This window comes from Alexandromys fortis, unplaced genomic scaffold (genome assembly GCF_014885135.2).
Source record: "Alexandromys fortis isolate MF-2015 unplaced genomic scaffold, M_Fortis_MF-2015_v1.1 scaffold_114, whole genome shotgun sequence".
Lineage (NCBI taxonomy): Eukaryota > Metazoa > Chordata > Mammalia > Rodentia > Cricetidae > Alexandromys > Alexandromys fortis.
Genome location: NW_026068046.1, coordinates 3,988,546 through 4,004,121, shown reverse-complemented (window position 1 = coordinate 4,004,121; position 15,576 = coordinate 3,988,546). Strand labels below are relative to the sequence as shown.

General features: G+C 34.6%; 1 pseudogene; it reads left to right on the top strand.

The window, feature by feature from the left end:
* The first annotated feature begins 7,166 nt into the window (after positions 1-7,166).
* LOC126486582 (olfactory receptor 10T2-like) lies at positions 7,167-8,147 on the top strand (annotated as a pseudogene).
* The last annotated feature ends 7,429 nt before the right edge of the window (positions 8,148-15,576 follow it).

The window sequence follows — 15,576 nt, the reverse complement described above, 5'->3', positions numbered from 1 at the left end:
TTTCCTCCTGTTCAGCAGACCTTAAATCCAATTAGGTAGCTATTATGGGCTGCCAAGTTATGAGTACAACTGATGGACCTTAGGAATCTCTTGCCATGACAGTCATTGTTGTGGTACCTAGGCATCATAGCTAGATAGGGCTATTGTTTACTTCCCTCCATTAGCAGATTGCATAGTATCTTTATGTCCTATGATATTTTGCCCTCAGTGAGTAGGCTTTTAGGTTCTATCCAATTTACATCCTCCGAGGCCTGTCTACAAAACGCATGTCTTTAACAATATGGAGTTACTTTCAATTTCTGTGAGGCAACCAATGATAACAGCAAGAGGCTGTATTGTTTCAGTAGTCGTTTAGTCTGTCACGACCAACAATTTCAAAAGGATTTTTTTCATGACTAGTACTGGGGGTTTTGTTATATAGTCTGTGTGTCTTGGAAAGAACACTGACAGTTCAAATGATATAACTTAATTTAAATTATATAGTTTAAGTATATATATACATATATGTATAATATATAATTTAGGTATTATTGTGTAAGCCTTTAATTCTAGCACATGGGAGGTGGAGGCAGAAGAATTTCTGTAAGCTGGAGGCCAAACTGGTTTACATAGTGAGTTCCAGGACAGCCAGAGCTATGTATTGAAATAGTATCTTGAAAATAAAAAAAAAATCATGGATTTTTAAAAACATCTTTATTGTTGCAGAAAGCAAAACTCTCATTTTAATTGTTAGTTGTTTAAGAAGTAGGCACTTGTGTACTAGATCAAGATATTCTAGCATAGACATGAGAAAGGCCCATAAATTTCCCCCTATCTGAGGACCTATTGGCAATTGATGGCTGTTTGCGAGGAAATAGTTTTGAGAATGTGGTCAGTATGAGGTTACCTATAATCCTGTAGATGATCCTATGCCTGTGCTTACACAAAAATACTCTATGGGTTAAAAATAAAATATGTAGTTTAGAAAGGGCATGGTAGAGGTTGCATGAAGTAGGAGGGAGTACTGCTGATGTATGTGATCTAGAAACATTGTGTGCAGGTGGCCTATGTGCCCTGATCATAGAACCCCAGTCTCTGCAAGCCCAGATGAACCCACATTAGTTGTTTCTCTGGGCTGTGTTTTTGTAATATCCTTGAAGCCTCTGGCTCATACAATCCTTCCTCCCACTCTTCTACAGGATTGCCCAAGCTCCACCTAATGTGTGGGTGTGAGTCTCTATATCTGTTTCCACAAGTTGTTGGATGAAGCTTCTCTGATGAGGATTAGGCTCGAGTATAAAAGTCCAACATACCATTAAGACTCATCTCATTAACTTTTTTTTCTGGTATTGTTGGGTTCTATCTTTGTGAGATTCCTAAGAGTGTGTGTGGTGGCTGTCTCTGACTCTTTCAGGACCTTACCCTACTACTGAGCTGCCTCTTCTAGACTTGATTTGAGAGGAGGATCCTAGTATTATAGCAACTTGATATATTATGTTTAGTTGATATCCCTGCAAAGTCTTTACTTTTCTGAAAGGAAATGGAGACAGTGGATCTTTGGGGAAGGCAAGGGACTGGGAGGATAGGAGGGAGGGGAAACTGTAATGGAGATGTAATACATGAGAGAAGAATAAAATTACATTTTCTACATGTATAAAATTCTCAAATGATGAATAAAATCAAGTTTTAAAAGTATAAGGCTCAACTGAAGCAAAAACTAACAACTTCTTAAAGTAAAAAAAGTCATCTATTCCTCTTCTAAAAGGATTTCATTGGAAAACTGTACAAGAATTCCAAGAGCGCTAAATGAGAAAGAATGGGACCAGAAGAAAGCTTGATCTCCAAGAACAGTGATTGTACTGATTGATTATAGTATATTTTTCATACTAATTAAGCATAAAATTAAAAACTCCTCCACAAATTATGCTAATAAATGTATTTTTATTTTCAGCTGCTGATAAAATTATAATTGTAAAGAAAGATAATTTTGACCAATATGATTTTATTCATTTTTTATTTATTAAGGTTCACTTTTTTTATCTTATATACTTACTTCGCTTGATTTCAAATGAACAGAGGAAGGATTAAGCAACCGGTATATCATTCTCTGAACATCTATTAGGGGACAACAAAAACAATCAATATAGGATCGTTTGTTACTATCTATAACACTGCAAGTTGAGTAAACAATGATGGCTCAGTCTTTAAACCCACTCAGAGAGACACACACATACATATTATGCAAGTCATATATGATATTCATTGAGAACCAAGAACCAAGTTTTCATTTATTGTTCTCACAGAGTGTCAAATCTGTTCGTTTTTATTCTAAAATATTTCAGACTTAATAAAAAATCCTTTATTGGAATAAGTCACAAGTTCCTAAATCTAGGAATAGTTGCTAAAATTGTTTGATTTTTCTCTAATCAATGTTTCAGTGATATTACCTAGATACAACATATTTTTTTTATTTGTGTTTCTTACTTAAATATGTAATTGAATTGTAAATCTAGAAGGATGCCTGTGGCGGCTTAGATTAATGCAGACAAATTGTGATAAGTATTTGCACAACTTTAATGGGAAACTAGACTCACAAAACCAAGGTTCCAGCGAAGTACAAGAAACAGGAAGGGACCCACGGCTTCTGAGCGCCCAGTTTATCAGTAAATATTCGCCGGAGGCGAGCCTGCCCCCAATGGGCGGGCTTATCCCTACAGATGCCAAGGGAATTTTACCAGCATTATTAGATTACATGAAAGGCAATTGTTATCAAAATACTATTCTGATAATTTTTAGATAAGGATATAAATAACTCATAATAAATTATCTTAAGGTAGTTGGGCATAATACTATTTCAATCAGTTCTTTGATCTTCATGTTATGAACCTTAAAGTTTCACATGCAGTACACATGGGTATTGAGTCTTGTTAACTGAATATTATAATAATCAGTTACAGTAATAAAAATCTGGCTATTTAATTTTAACTTTTAAAATATTTTAATACTTTAAACCTTACTTGTAAAACTCAAACATAATTGGAGAGATGGGTCTCTGGTTAAGAGTACTTGCTGCTTTTGCAGGGGATCTGGCTTAAGCTTCCAGAATCCAAAGGGTGGCTTACAACTATTTGTAACCCCAGTTTCAGTGGATTTAATGCTCTTCTGGCCTTCATGGGCACCAGGTATGTGCATGAAGTAGTTACATACATTGAAGACAAACACTCATACACATGAAATTAAAAAAATAGTTTAAAAACACAAATAACTCATTATTTCAGTTAACAAATAAATCTGTGTTAAGATATTGTTTTCTTTCCTAATGCACAGTATATCAGCTAGGTGCAAATAATTGGTTGTCTTGAAAGCTTAGACAAAAATCATTGTCATACTAAGGCCATGTTTGGAAAATGTAAAAGTGGAAAATATTCACAACATATTTTCACTTCAATCAGGTGAATATACTAGCATCTCTAGAAGGAAAGGATGCTATTGTAAGGTGATACCAGTGAAGCAGAGTAAGCAAACATCCACAAAATCTATTTCAACCAATTAAATACTTGACAAAACATTGTCATATTACATTTTTCAGCTCTCCAAAAATCAATCTAATATTTATGGCTATTCTTCTATTCACTAAAATCTAGTATTTATTTTAGAAACAAAACGCCTAAAATCACTGTAATAATTCAAAAGGTGTATGGTATTTGAACTTACTCTACCATAATCTACTTTTAGCCAGATTGGCAATGCTCTTGATAACAATACCATATAATCATGCTGAACATCAGTAACTTGGCAGGTGTGTGGAAGAACTAATTTCATCCCATGAAAATTATCATTATTTGACCATTTTCCTTCAAAGATGGGTGGGACTTACGACATACCATTTGTAAGGAGCATAAAGTTAAATGAAATATATTTCTCTGGTGTCCTTGGTCAAAGCAATTGCAGAAATTCTTTGCCATTGTTGTTTCCTAATGTAAAAGATAAAATATTGTGCCAAAGACTAGTCTGTCTGGCAACTTAAAATGACAAGCTTTCAAATGACCTACACATAGTAACTTATAGATCTTTAATACATTCTTGAGATTATAGAACACATTTCCCTAAGGGTTTATGTGTGTGTTTTCAGGGCTGTGTGATCATTCAAGGAAGATCTCAGAAGTAAACAGTTTTCAAAACCATGTTTGAGTATTAATGGTATATCTCAGTAAAGATTCAGAACTATTTGGCAAACACTACGGAACTTAAAAGAAAGGGACTTTAAGAGACTCTTCATAATCCAGTCATTTGCATACTATTAAGCTACACTAGATATAATTTCAATGACTACAAAAAAAATTACTTTAGAAAACTTACCTAACAGGCAATTGAAAATAACAAAATATCATACAGAAGAACATGATTTGCCAATATTTTATTGTGTATTTTTGTGTCAATGTTCATGAGGAAGATTGGTCTATAATTCTTTTTTTTTAGTTCTATCTTTGAATTATTTGTGTATCAGGGTAACTGTAATCTCATAAAAGTAGTGTGGCAATGTTCCTTCTGTTTCTATTGTATTCAAAAATTAAGGAGTACTGGCATTAGCTCTTTTTTAAATCTGGTAGAATTCTGTGCTGAAACCAAAACATGTGATACATTTACACAATGGAGTATTACTCAGTGTTAAAAAAAAAAATAATGACATCTTGAAATATTCAGGGAAATTGATGGGGCTAGAAAAAAAATTCTGAGTGAGGTAACCCAGATACAGAAAGACAAACATGTTATTATTCACTGATAAGTGGATATTAGCTGTAAAGCAAATGAAAATAAAACTACAATGCACAATTCCAGAGAAGTTAGGTAAAAGGGGGAAATCTAAGAGGGACACACATGGAGGAACCCAGTAAGGAAAATAACTGATATCCTGGGCAAACTGTGAGGGGGGTAGAATGGAGGGGATAGGAGATGGGAACATGAAAGACCAATAAGACAGTGTTTATGGAGGGATGGAGGGAAAGAGCAATGAGAGAGAAAGAGAGAGGGGGTAAAGAGGGAGGGATGGAGAGGGAGGGAGAGAGAAGAGAGAGAGAGAGAGAGAGAGAGAGAGAGAGAGAGAGAGAGAGAGAGAGAGAGACCTTGACTGAGTGAGCCACCATGGGGTTAGGGAGAAACCTGGTGTTAGAGACATTCTCAGGAATCTACAAGGATAACCCCACTAAGACTCCTAGCAATAGTGGAGACAGTGTCTGAAAGGGCCTTCCCCTGTAATCAGATTGTCCTATCCTAATTGTCATCATAAAACCTGTAGCCAGTAACTGGTGGAAGTAGATGCAGTCCCCCATTTCCAAGCACTGTGTTAAGCCTGTGGAACTTAGTTGAAGAGTGGGAAGAAGGATCATATGAACAAGGGGTGTCAAGAGCATGATGGGGAAAACCACAGAGACAGCTGACCTGAACTAGTGGGAGATCATGGACTATGGACTGACATCTGGGGAATTTGCATGGGAGTGAATTAGATCCTCTGAATGCTGGTGACAGTTGCATGGTTTTATCTCTTGTGGGGGATTACAGTGTCACCGGAAACTATGCCAGGTGCATAAACTGATTTTTTGGAGCCCATTCCTTGGTCCATCTTGATATGAGGGAAGGAGCTTGATTTTGTATCAAGTTGGTATGCCAGACTTTGTTGACTTCCCAAGGAAGGCCTTACCCACTCTGAGGAGTGGGTGGGGAGTGGTAAAAGGAGAAGTGGGAGGATAAGAGATGGGGAGAAATGGAGAATTGGAATTGGTACATAAAATGAAAGTAAAGTATTAAATAATATTTCTGAAAAAGGGAACATTTAAGAGCTGTCATATAGAACAGCTATAATATTTAAAATATCCAATTTTCAATAGAAATCACAAACATGAAAGGAAAAAATAATTCATGATTAATATACAAAACAAAAGCAATTAATAATAAATGTCTTTTTGAGGCATTGGAGTCACTCAGATAATTAAATATTTTCAATCACCTAAAAGTAACCTCCATAGGACTAAAGATGAGACCTCATTCTCAACAAAACTATAATTTATATAATTAAGTATTTAAAAGAAGAAGGATAGAAATGTAAATCCTATAAATACAATATGTACAGTAGAAAATTCACTGTAGAAGGCAGAGGAATAAGAAATGTGAAAATGGACCATCGAAAATTTTTCAGCACATAGACAAGAAAAGACTGAATAAAAATTAGTTAGCTTAAGAGACATAAGGGACACCATCAAGAACACAAACAAAAGGTTGAGGAAAGTTACAGAAGAAGAGTGTGGAAAAATGGAAAAGCAATACCATAAAATTTCCCAATTATGAGGGATAATATGAATTTAATATAAAAAAATCAACAAATTCTGAGAGGAATGACCAGAAAGATATCTAAACCGAGGCCTAAGGTATAACAGTTTAAATACAAAGACAAACTCTTCAATGAATCAAGGAACCATTTCATCATATAAGGAATATTCATTATGTTTATCTTATCACATATGAGATATATTCACTATATTTTCCATAAGTTTCTACTTGGAAATAATGACCATCAAAAACAGAAATAATATTTTTTTATATATTTCATTGTGGTAAATTTATTTATCAGATTTTCTCATTTGTACAGTTCAAACATATAGTCACTGTGTTCTGGCAGCTCAGGGAATATAGGATGGTTTTATAAGAATGTCTGTAAATCTGCAGATAATTTTCCTACACCTCATTTTATTGTACAGACAGTACTACAATGTCCCATGTGACCAGGATTAGACAAATCATACAAACACAGTTTACAAATGTTATTTTTGTATTCAGTATGTAAGAACATAAACACTCTTTAAGTACTGTCTTCTCTTGTAAAGTTTTGACTGACAAGGAGAAAGAGGTCAAGTGAGAGAGAGTGGAGGGGACTGTTATACAATGTTTACAAATACACATAATTTACAAATTGTCAATTTAGAATCACTCTTCTTGTGATGTTAGTTTCTGACACTGAATGCAGTCGCAGGTATTTAATTGACCCTCTACAGGCTCTCTCACTATAACCTTCCTTGACCACTGAACTGGAAGCCTTGATTGAAGACCAGCTGATATCAACACTTAATCATTCATCTCAGTCTTGACAACAAGTACTTATTAACCTCTTGGATAAAATAGCTAACACCAGGAGAATGGACAATCACACCACAGTGACAATCTTCCTTCTGTGGGGATTTTTCCAGTTTCCCAGAACTGCAGAGTTTACTCTTTGCTGTGATTCTACTATACCATGTGACCATTCTCCTAGCAAATGCATCTATTATGGTGACCATCAAGCTCAACCACAACCTTCATACCCCTATGTACTTTTTCCTCTTTGCTCTATCATTTTCAGAAACCTGCACCACTATGGTGATCTTAACCTGGTTGTTGGTGGACTTGTTACCAGAGAACAAGGGCATTTCTCTCCATGAGTATGCCACACAGATGTTTTTCTTCTTTTCATTGGCAGCCAACAACTGTTTCATTTTGTCTGCTATGTCCTATGATCGTTACACTGCTATCTATAAGCTCCTGCATTATCCCATCTTTATGACTAGAAAGAACTGTTTCCAGCTTCTCATGGCCTCTGGGGTGGTTGGTTTCTCAGTTTCTCTGTACATTGTCATCATAATATTCAACTTGTCTTTTTGTAACTCCAACATCATTCAGCACTTTTTTTGTGACATTGCACCTGTGGTGGTTGCCCTTGCCTGTAACTGCACTTTTCTTCAGAAAACAATTCTCTTTGCATTAACTGTGTTTGTGTTGGTGGGCAGCTTTATTTTGATTATGATTTCTTATGTCTTCATTGTGCCCATAGTTGTGAAGATGCCCTCTGCCAAAGAAAGGTATAAGACCTTATCAACTTGCTCTCCCACTTCACTGTGGTGTTCATACATCACGGATTTGCTTGCTTTGTCTATCTGAGGCCCAAGAATCATGACACCTTCAGAGATGACACACTGATGGCAGTGACATACACTGTTCTGACACCTCTGTTCAACCCCATCATTTACAGTTTAAAGAACAAAGACATGCAGACAGCTCTGAGAAAAATACTGGATCATGTAATTAAGGGCTTTCTTCAAATGTTAAATAAAAGAGCTCGAACATTTGAAAAGCTGAAATGATTTTGTTAAATAAATGATGAAAAGTGGAATACTTCCAATAAAAATAATAACAGTGCCCAAAGAAATGGAAGTGCCCAATTGCCTGATAAGTTTTAGTTTCATATTTATTTTACTACAAAGCCAGCAGTCAGCCATGAAAACATACATACAAGTACATCAACTGAGTAAATTGGATTTATATATTTAGAAATATTAATGTATGTAACAACAATTCATTTTAAAAAGAGGCCATGAACTTGAAAGAGAGCAATGAAGGATACATGGGCGAGTTCAAAGGAAGGGTAGGGTAAGAGGAAATAATGTAATAATAATCTCAAAAATAAAAGGCGCAATTAAGAAACAAGATGGGAATTTCAAATATTAGCATATTATTACATATTTACAATCATATATAGAGAGATCAGATAGTGGATTTTTTTAAAAGCTTGTTTAAAAATTCCATGTTTTCATAACATTTGCCTTTTAACAAGAAAATAATATTAACACAAACAGTAAGAGAGAGAAAGAAAGAATAAACTTACATTCAAAAGAAACATGGCAAACCCACATGCTTATAATTGACTTGAAGGAATAACTACAATGCAGAGAAATAGCAAAGAATTTTAAGAAATTATTCTGCTAAACTTTATTCAAACATAGGGAAGAGGGCTGATTTTTTATTATTACTTTATAAATAATACTAATCAAAATTCCCACTTCTTCCCCTCCTACCACTTCCCTCCCGCTACCCCACACACACCCTTTCCCCACACCTTCCAGTCCTAAGAGAGGGCAAGGCACCCTGCCCTGTGGGAAGTTCAAGGCCCTCTCTCCTCCATCCAGGGTTAGGAAGGTATGCATTCAAAGAGAATAGGATTCCAAAAAGCCAGTACATGCAGTAGAGACAAATCCCATTGCCATTATCATTGGCCTCTCTATCTGCCCCAACTGTCAGCTACATTCAGAGTCCGGTTTGATCCCATGCTTGTTCATTCTCAGTCCAGCTGGAGTTGGTGAGCTTCCATTAGCTCAGGCACACTGTCTCAGTGGGTGAACCAACCCCTCATGGTCCTGACTTCTTTGCTCATATTCTCCCTCCTTCTGCTCTTCAACTGGACCTTGGAAGTTCAGTCCAGTGCTCTGATGTGGGTCTTTCTGTCTCCATCCGTCCCTGGAAGAAGGTTCTATGGTGATATTCAAGATAGTCATCAGTCTGACTACGGGGCAAGGCCAGTCCAGGCACCCTCTCCTCCACTGCCCAGGTTCCTAGCTGGGGTCATCCGGTGGACTCCTGGGAACCGCTCCAGAGCCAAGCCTCTTGCCAACTCCAAAATGACTCCCTCAATTAAGATATCTCCTTCCCTGCTCCCATATCTGTCCTTCCTCTATCTCAACCATCCCACACCCCTTAGCTCTCCCCAACCCTCCCCTTTTCTCCTCTCTCTCCCCCTGTCCCCTTCCCTCTACTCCCCGCCCCCATCAGAAATAAAAAAAATTATATCAATCAAAACTATACTTTGCAAAGGAATAAATATGTAATATGTTCCCAAATAAATAAAAACTATGAAAAAATTATTACTAGCAAACTTGCTTTATAAATAGTATTAAATTGAATGTTTTTACCTCAAAGGGTAAGATATTAAAAATTAAATCAAAGCAAATTTAAAAAGCAAATGCCAAGAGAAGCATTAATTTCACTTACTAATATAAGAGCTCATATGCATGGGGGATTGTTGAGCTATCTTCATGGTTAAGAACACTAGACTCAGGTTCATTTGTTAGCCTCCCAACTCCCATCAACTCCACTTGCAGGGAATACAACACCCACTTCTGGTCTCTGTAGACACAGAATGCATGTGCTATAAGGCATCCATCAAAATATATATGACATACACATAAAATAAAAATAAATAAATATTGTAAAGATAAAAAACATTTTATAATAATTATTTTTTCTAAGTAGACATCTTCATGAATTACAAATATGTTGAACTGATTCAAAATATCTCTGTAGTTTGTACAACAAAGCATACAAGTTCAGCTATTTAGTGGATCAATAAAGGAACAATGTTTTGCATGGCATTTATAGTAATTTGAAATTAATATGGAATAGACTAGTATAAGTTAAAATGTTAATTTCATTCCATATGGCAACTATTACTAAAACATGTGTCATAAGAAATGGAAAGGGAATTAATATAGTAGACTACAATAGAGTAAAATATAAATGATTAATATTTTAGCTTCTTTCAACTGTGGAATCTGGGGTATATGATATGAAAGTAGAAATAACACTAAGAGATAGAAAATCAGTAGTCTGAAGAGAAAGGAGTAAAAGAGGAGGTAATGGGGAATTGAATAAGATAAAATAAATTTTCATGTTGAAACACTCATTTTGTACATTTGTTTTTAAAAACAGTATGATAAAATAGAATTTTAATTAAAATACAATTTGCTAAAAATAAGATATAAAAAAGTAGCATGTGAATAATCTTAGAGTACTATAGTACCTAAATCAATTGCATAAATAGACTTTAATAAAAGCTGGTTAATGGAGATTAGGAATAAAATTACTAGTCTATGATGAATACAGAAAAATTATAAATATATTTGTGCATATCAACAATGTAAATAAATAAAGTAAAACCCGACATTATATAAAGAGAAAGCAAAACTATTTAGAAATTTTCACATCTCTTATTTTGTAATTGACATAAAAACAGTAAAGATGCATATAGTTATAATTCACATAGATATATCATCTTAAAACAATAACATAAACTCTTTCAAATTTTTGAAGAACATTATCAAGGATAAATCACATATGAGGCAAGAAGGCAAAGCTCAGTAATTTTAAAAGTTCTTAAATTATATGCAGTACATTCTCTGAGAACAACAGAATATAGTTATAAGTATTCTTACACTGTGAGAAAATGATGCTGGTAAAGATGGTCTTTCAGAAAAATAGGTTATAATATAAAATAGTATATGATTAACTTATTAGCAAAAAATAGCATTTCTATATTAATCACTGACTATAAAAATTTCTGGTATGAATACCATGTCTTGTCAAGAAATCACAAACCATTTTTATCAGAATAAGGTATTCTTTTTCAAAACACCTTCTCCACAACACTAGCTCCTTGGGATATTAAATAATATTATAATATTATTTATTTATTTTACATCTGAACTGCAGTTTCCCCTACCTCTTTTTCTTCCAGTTTCTCCCCACAACACTCTAAATCTATGCCACCTCTATATCTGTTCAGCAAAGATATCATAGATATCAAGAAATTATGGATATCAACAAAACATGGATACCAACAAAACATGACAAATCAAGTTGTAGTAAGACTAAGCACTTCTACTTGTTTTAAGACTGGACAAGGTAATACAATATAAGGAATAGGGTTCTAAAAGCCAGCAAAAGAGCCAGAGGAGTAGTTTATCAGTTACTTTATCAACAATAGGAAACAGGTTAAATAAATTAAGTAATTACATGAGATGGAACTCACTACATTTTAAAAATAAAAATGAAGCGTTTTACACACTAACATAATATAGTCATAAAATAATGTCAAATTAAAGAATAATTGAGTAAAACCATGCTTGGTTCATAACTGTAATCTTAAAACTGAGGAGGCTGCAACAGGAAGTCAAGAGCTTGAGGTCAGGGTGAGCTATATAGCAAGTTCTATCTCAGTCTATAGAAAAATAAATATGAAATAAAGCAACAGAGGGATATGAAATGCCCAAATGTATTTCAGATTACTCACAGTTAAGATTATTCTTACTTGAAGGTAAGAATTCTTGTAAAACATTAATGGATAGTAGATGTATGAAGATACAGTTTGTAGAGTTTTCAACATAAATTTGAACATAAAACAGTGTTTTCAAATGTTGTTACATAAATCTGATGTTCTACTTAAATACTCTTAAAGGTACATTAAATCTCTATAACATGAAACAATAAACCAGCTGCTCTTTTCATGATTCACAAATACACAGATTTAAAAAGTGGTTTTGACAGTATTATCAGAGCTTGAGAAGAAAATGTATTTTTATATTTTAAGAAAAAGCAATGGTTTTGTTTTATATATGAGGTTTTGTTTACTTAAGTAGTATATTAGAAAAGATGATTTAAACCAAATAAATTTTGAGTAAAGTTATAGAAAGTACTTAGGAATTTGAATCTGATGGAAAACTAGCTTTTCTAAACTTGAGACATTGGTCAAGTTAGATAATACAGCTGTAGATGTTTTATCATATTTGAAATAAAATGTGATAATAATACCCAGTAAACCTAAGAGAAATAGGAGAAATACATAACACAGCAAACTTTTTTGACACATAATAAGCACACAAGGATTGTTGATATTAAATTCTCTGTGTACCATGAGTAATATACTACAATTTATTCAAGAAATGTTTCCCTTTCTCAAAATATCCTGATGCTTCTTTTCATTTACCTTTTGTGAACTCACTACTAAAATATGATTGAAAATTAAACAATTACTATATAAATGATTGTCTCACATGGAGGTTGTGATCTGAGGTCATTCTATCACTCTGGAAAGCATAACAATTGAGGACAAATATCTGAACAATGATAGGTGTTGAGAAATACAATATCATATACAAGGTGAATAAAAAGTTATTGTCATGTAGACATCTAATAAATTCTATGTTCTGTAGGTTTATGTTTTCTCAATACTACTCTTTTAACATCCTAACTAAAAACTAAAGCTATTAGGAGGCTATGGGTACAGATGTTTTACAAATGAAATTAGGTCCTTAAGGAAAAGGAAGGAGAGTAGTTTCTTAGCCCACTTTCATGTAAGAAGATATGCAGGCCATGATTCTCTTGAAGAACTGAGCCCTCCTCAAACACCAAATGTTCTCGTGTCTTGATATTGGACTTCACAGGTGATGTGGGTGTCCCCTCTGTGTGCTGTGATTACCATTAATGAATAAAGAAACTGCTTTTGACTTATAGCGGGGGCAAAACTTAGCTAGGCAGAGAAACCTAAGCTGAATGCTGGGAGGAAGAAGGGTGGAGTCAGAGAGAGGCCATGGAGTTGCCAGAGACATATGCTGGAAACTTTACCCAATAAGCCACAGTTACGTAGCAATATACAGATTAATAGAAATGAGTTAAATTAATGTAAGAGCTAGCTGTTAAGAAGCTAGATAACTGGCCAAGCAATGATTTAAATAATATAGTTTCTGAGAGTTTCTGGGCTGAGAGGCTAGGAACTAACTAGCGGCCTCCTATAACACACAGGCTACAGAACCCTAAGAAATAAATGTTCATTCTTTTTTTTTTTAAAGATTTATTATGTATATAACTTTCTGCCTCCACACACCAGAGGAGGGCGCCAGATCTCTTTACAGAGAGTTTGGAGCCACCATGTGGTTGCTGGGAATTGAACTCAGGACCTCTGGAAGAGCAGACAGTGCTCTTAACCACTGAGCCATCTCTCCAGCCCTAAATGTTCATTCTTTATAGGACATCCAATTCATGCTATTTTGCTTCAGCCACCCTAATAGTCTAATATGCCCAGGGAGAATAAATGCTGAAATTAACTGAAAGCTACTATTTATTGAGCATGTACCATGTGCTTACCATATTCATATTTTATTATCTCATCTGCTTTGTGAGGTTTCAAAACTATCTCAACTTTATAAAGTGAATACCAATAGCTCTTTCCTACTAACTGTAAAACAGAATCTTGGAGAAAGAAATTATCATTCAGAAAATGTATTTAGCAGTTATAAGTATTACGAAAAATGAATTAAAATACTTAGGATAACTTTTAGGACATAAGAAGTCCTTAATATATGTCAGTTATAATATTTTAAATATAAGATCATATGACTAGATGTATAAACAATAGTTTTTTTTTCATACGTGAGAAAGGAATAATTACCCCAAGGAAATTTTGTAAAGATTAAATTAGATGATACATGGATTGGATGGGCACATATTAAGTACTTGATAAATGTTAGCTATTATTTCTCCCAATTCCAAATATAGAAATGAAACCATAAAAAGTGTATGTAGCTTGTCTAAAGTCATATGAGCCATAATAGATCTAGATCTATATCCAATAGCCTCAAAACGTAAGTTGGACAATGTTTAACCAGTGAGCAATATTCATTCCTCATCTGATTAGCAAAATTGGAGAACATGCTCCACAAACAACATTTAAATGTTCCACAAAACAGCATTTAAATGTAAAGTGAGGAGGTCCCATTTTTCTTTTCCTTTTGTCAGATCAGCATGTAAAGAAGTTCAATATAATCAAATCAGTTTTTAAATTTAAATAATATTTCCCTCAAGAGACTCAGAGAGATTGTCAAGAGAATAAAAAAAGATGAAACAGTAACATTTAATGAGAGGTAAGTGGATGTAATCACAGCTGTTATACAGAATGCAAACATTGTGCCAAGGAAAGCAAGTTCTAGAAAAGGGGTATCAAAATATGCTATAGTAATTTGAAAGGAAAATATGTCAATTGAAAAAAACTCACTTTGTCTTAAGGTGACAATTTTCTGAGAAACTGCCATATTGATTCCATAGTAGAAGTGCAAGTTGGCGCTACCACCAGCAATGAGAAGTGTTACCTATACCACTCTTGGGCATATACCAAAAGGACACTCCATCTTACCACAAGGACACTTGCTCAATTATGTTTATTTTGGCTTTATTCATAGTAGCCACAAACTGTAAACAACCTAGACATTCCTCTACAAAAAAAATGGATAAACAATTGAGTCATACTCAGATGTTAAAAAAAATGATATAATTGACCAGGCAATGGTGGCATGTGCCTTTAAACTCAGCACTCAGGAGGCAGAGGCAGGCGGGCCACTGTGAATTTGAGGCCAGCCTGGTCTACAGATTATGCAGGAAATCCTTCTGCTTTTGTGTTTCTTTCATTGGTTAATAAAGAAACTTCCTTGGCCTAGTTGATAGGGCAGAACTTAGGTAGGCAAGGAACTGAATGCTGGGAGGAAGAAAGGCAGAGTAAGAGAGAGCTGCCATGGAGCCACCTGAGTCAGACATGCTGAATCTTTGCCGGTAAGCTACTGCCACATGGTGATACACAGATAAATAGAAATGGGTTAAATTGAGATGTAAGAATTAACCAATAAGAAACTAGAGCTAATGGGCCAAGCAGTGATTTAATTAATACAGTTTCTGTGTGGTTATTTCAGCTGTAAGCTAGCCTGGTGGCCCTCTCTTTGTAACATACAGAGCAAGTTTCAGGGTAGGCTACAAAGCTACACAGAGAAACCTTGTCTCAAAAATAAAAAATAAAAAAATAATGGCAATGTGATGCAACTAGAAAAACAATTCTAGAGCATGAGACAAACAAGACCCTGAAAGACAAAGACATATATTGATTTACAAATCGATATTAGCAGATGAGTAAATGATAAT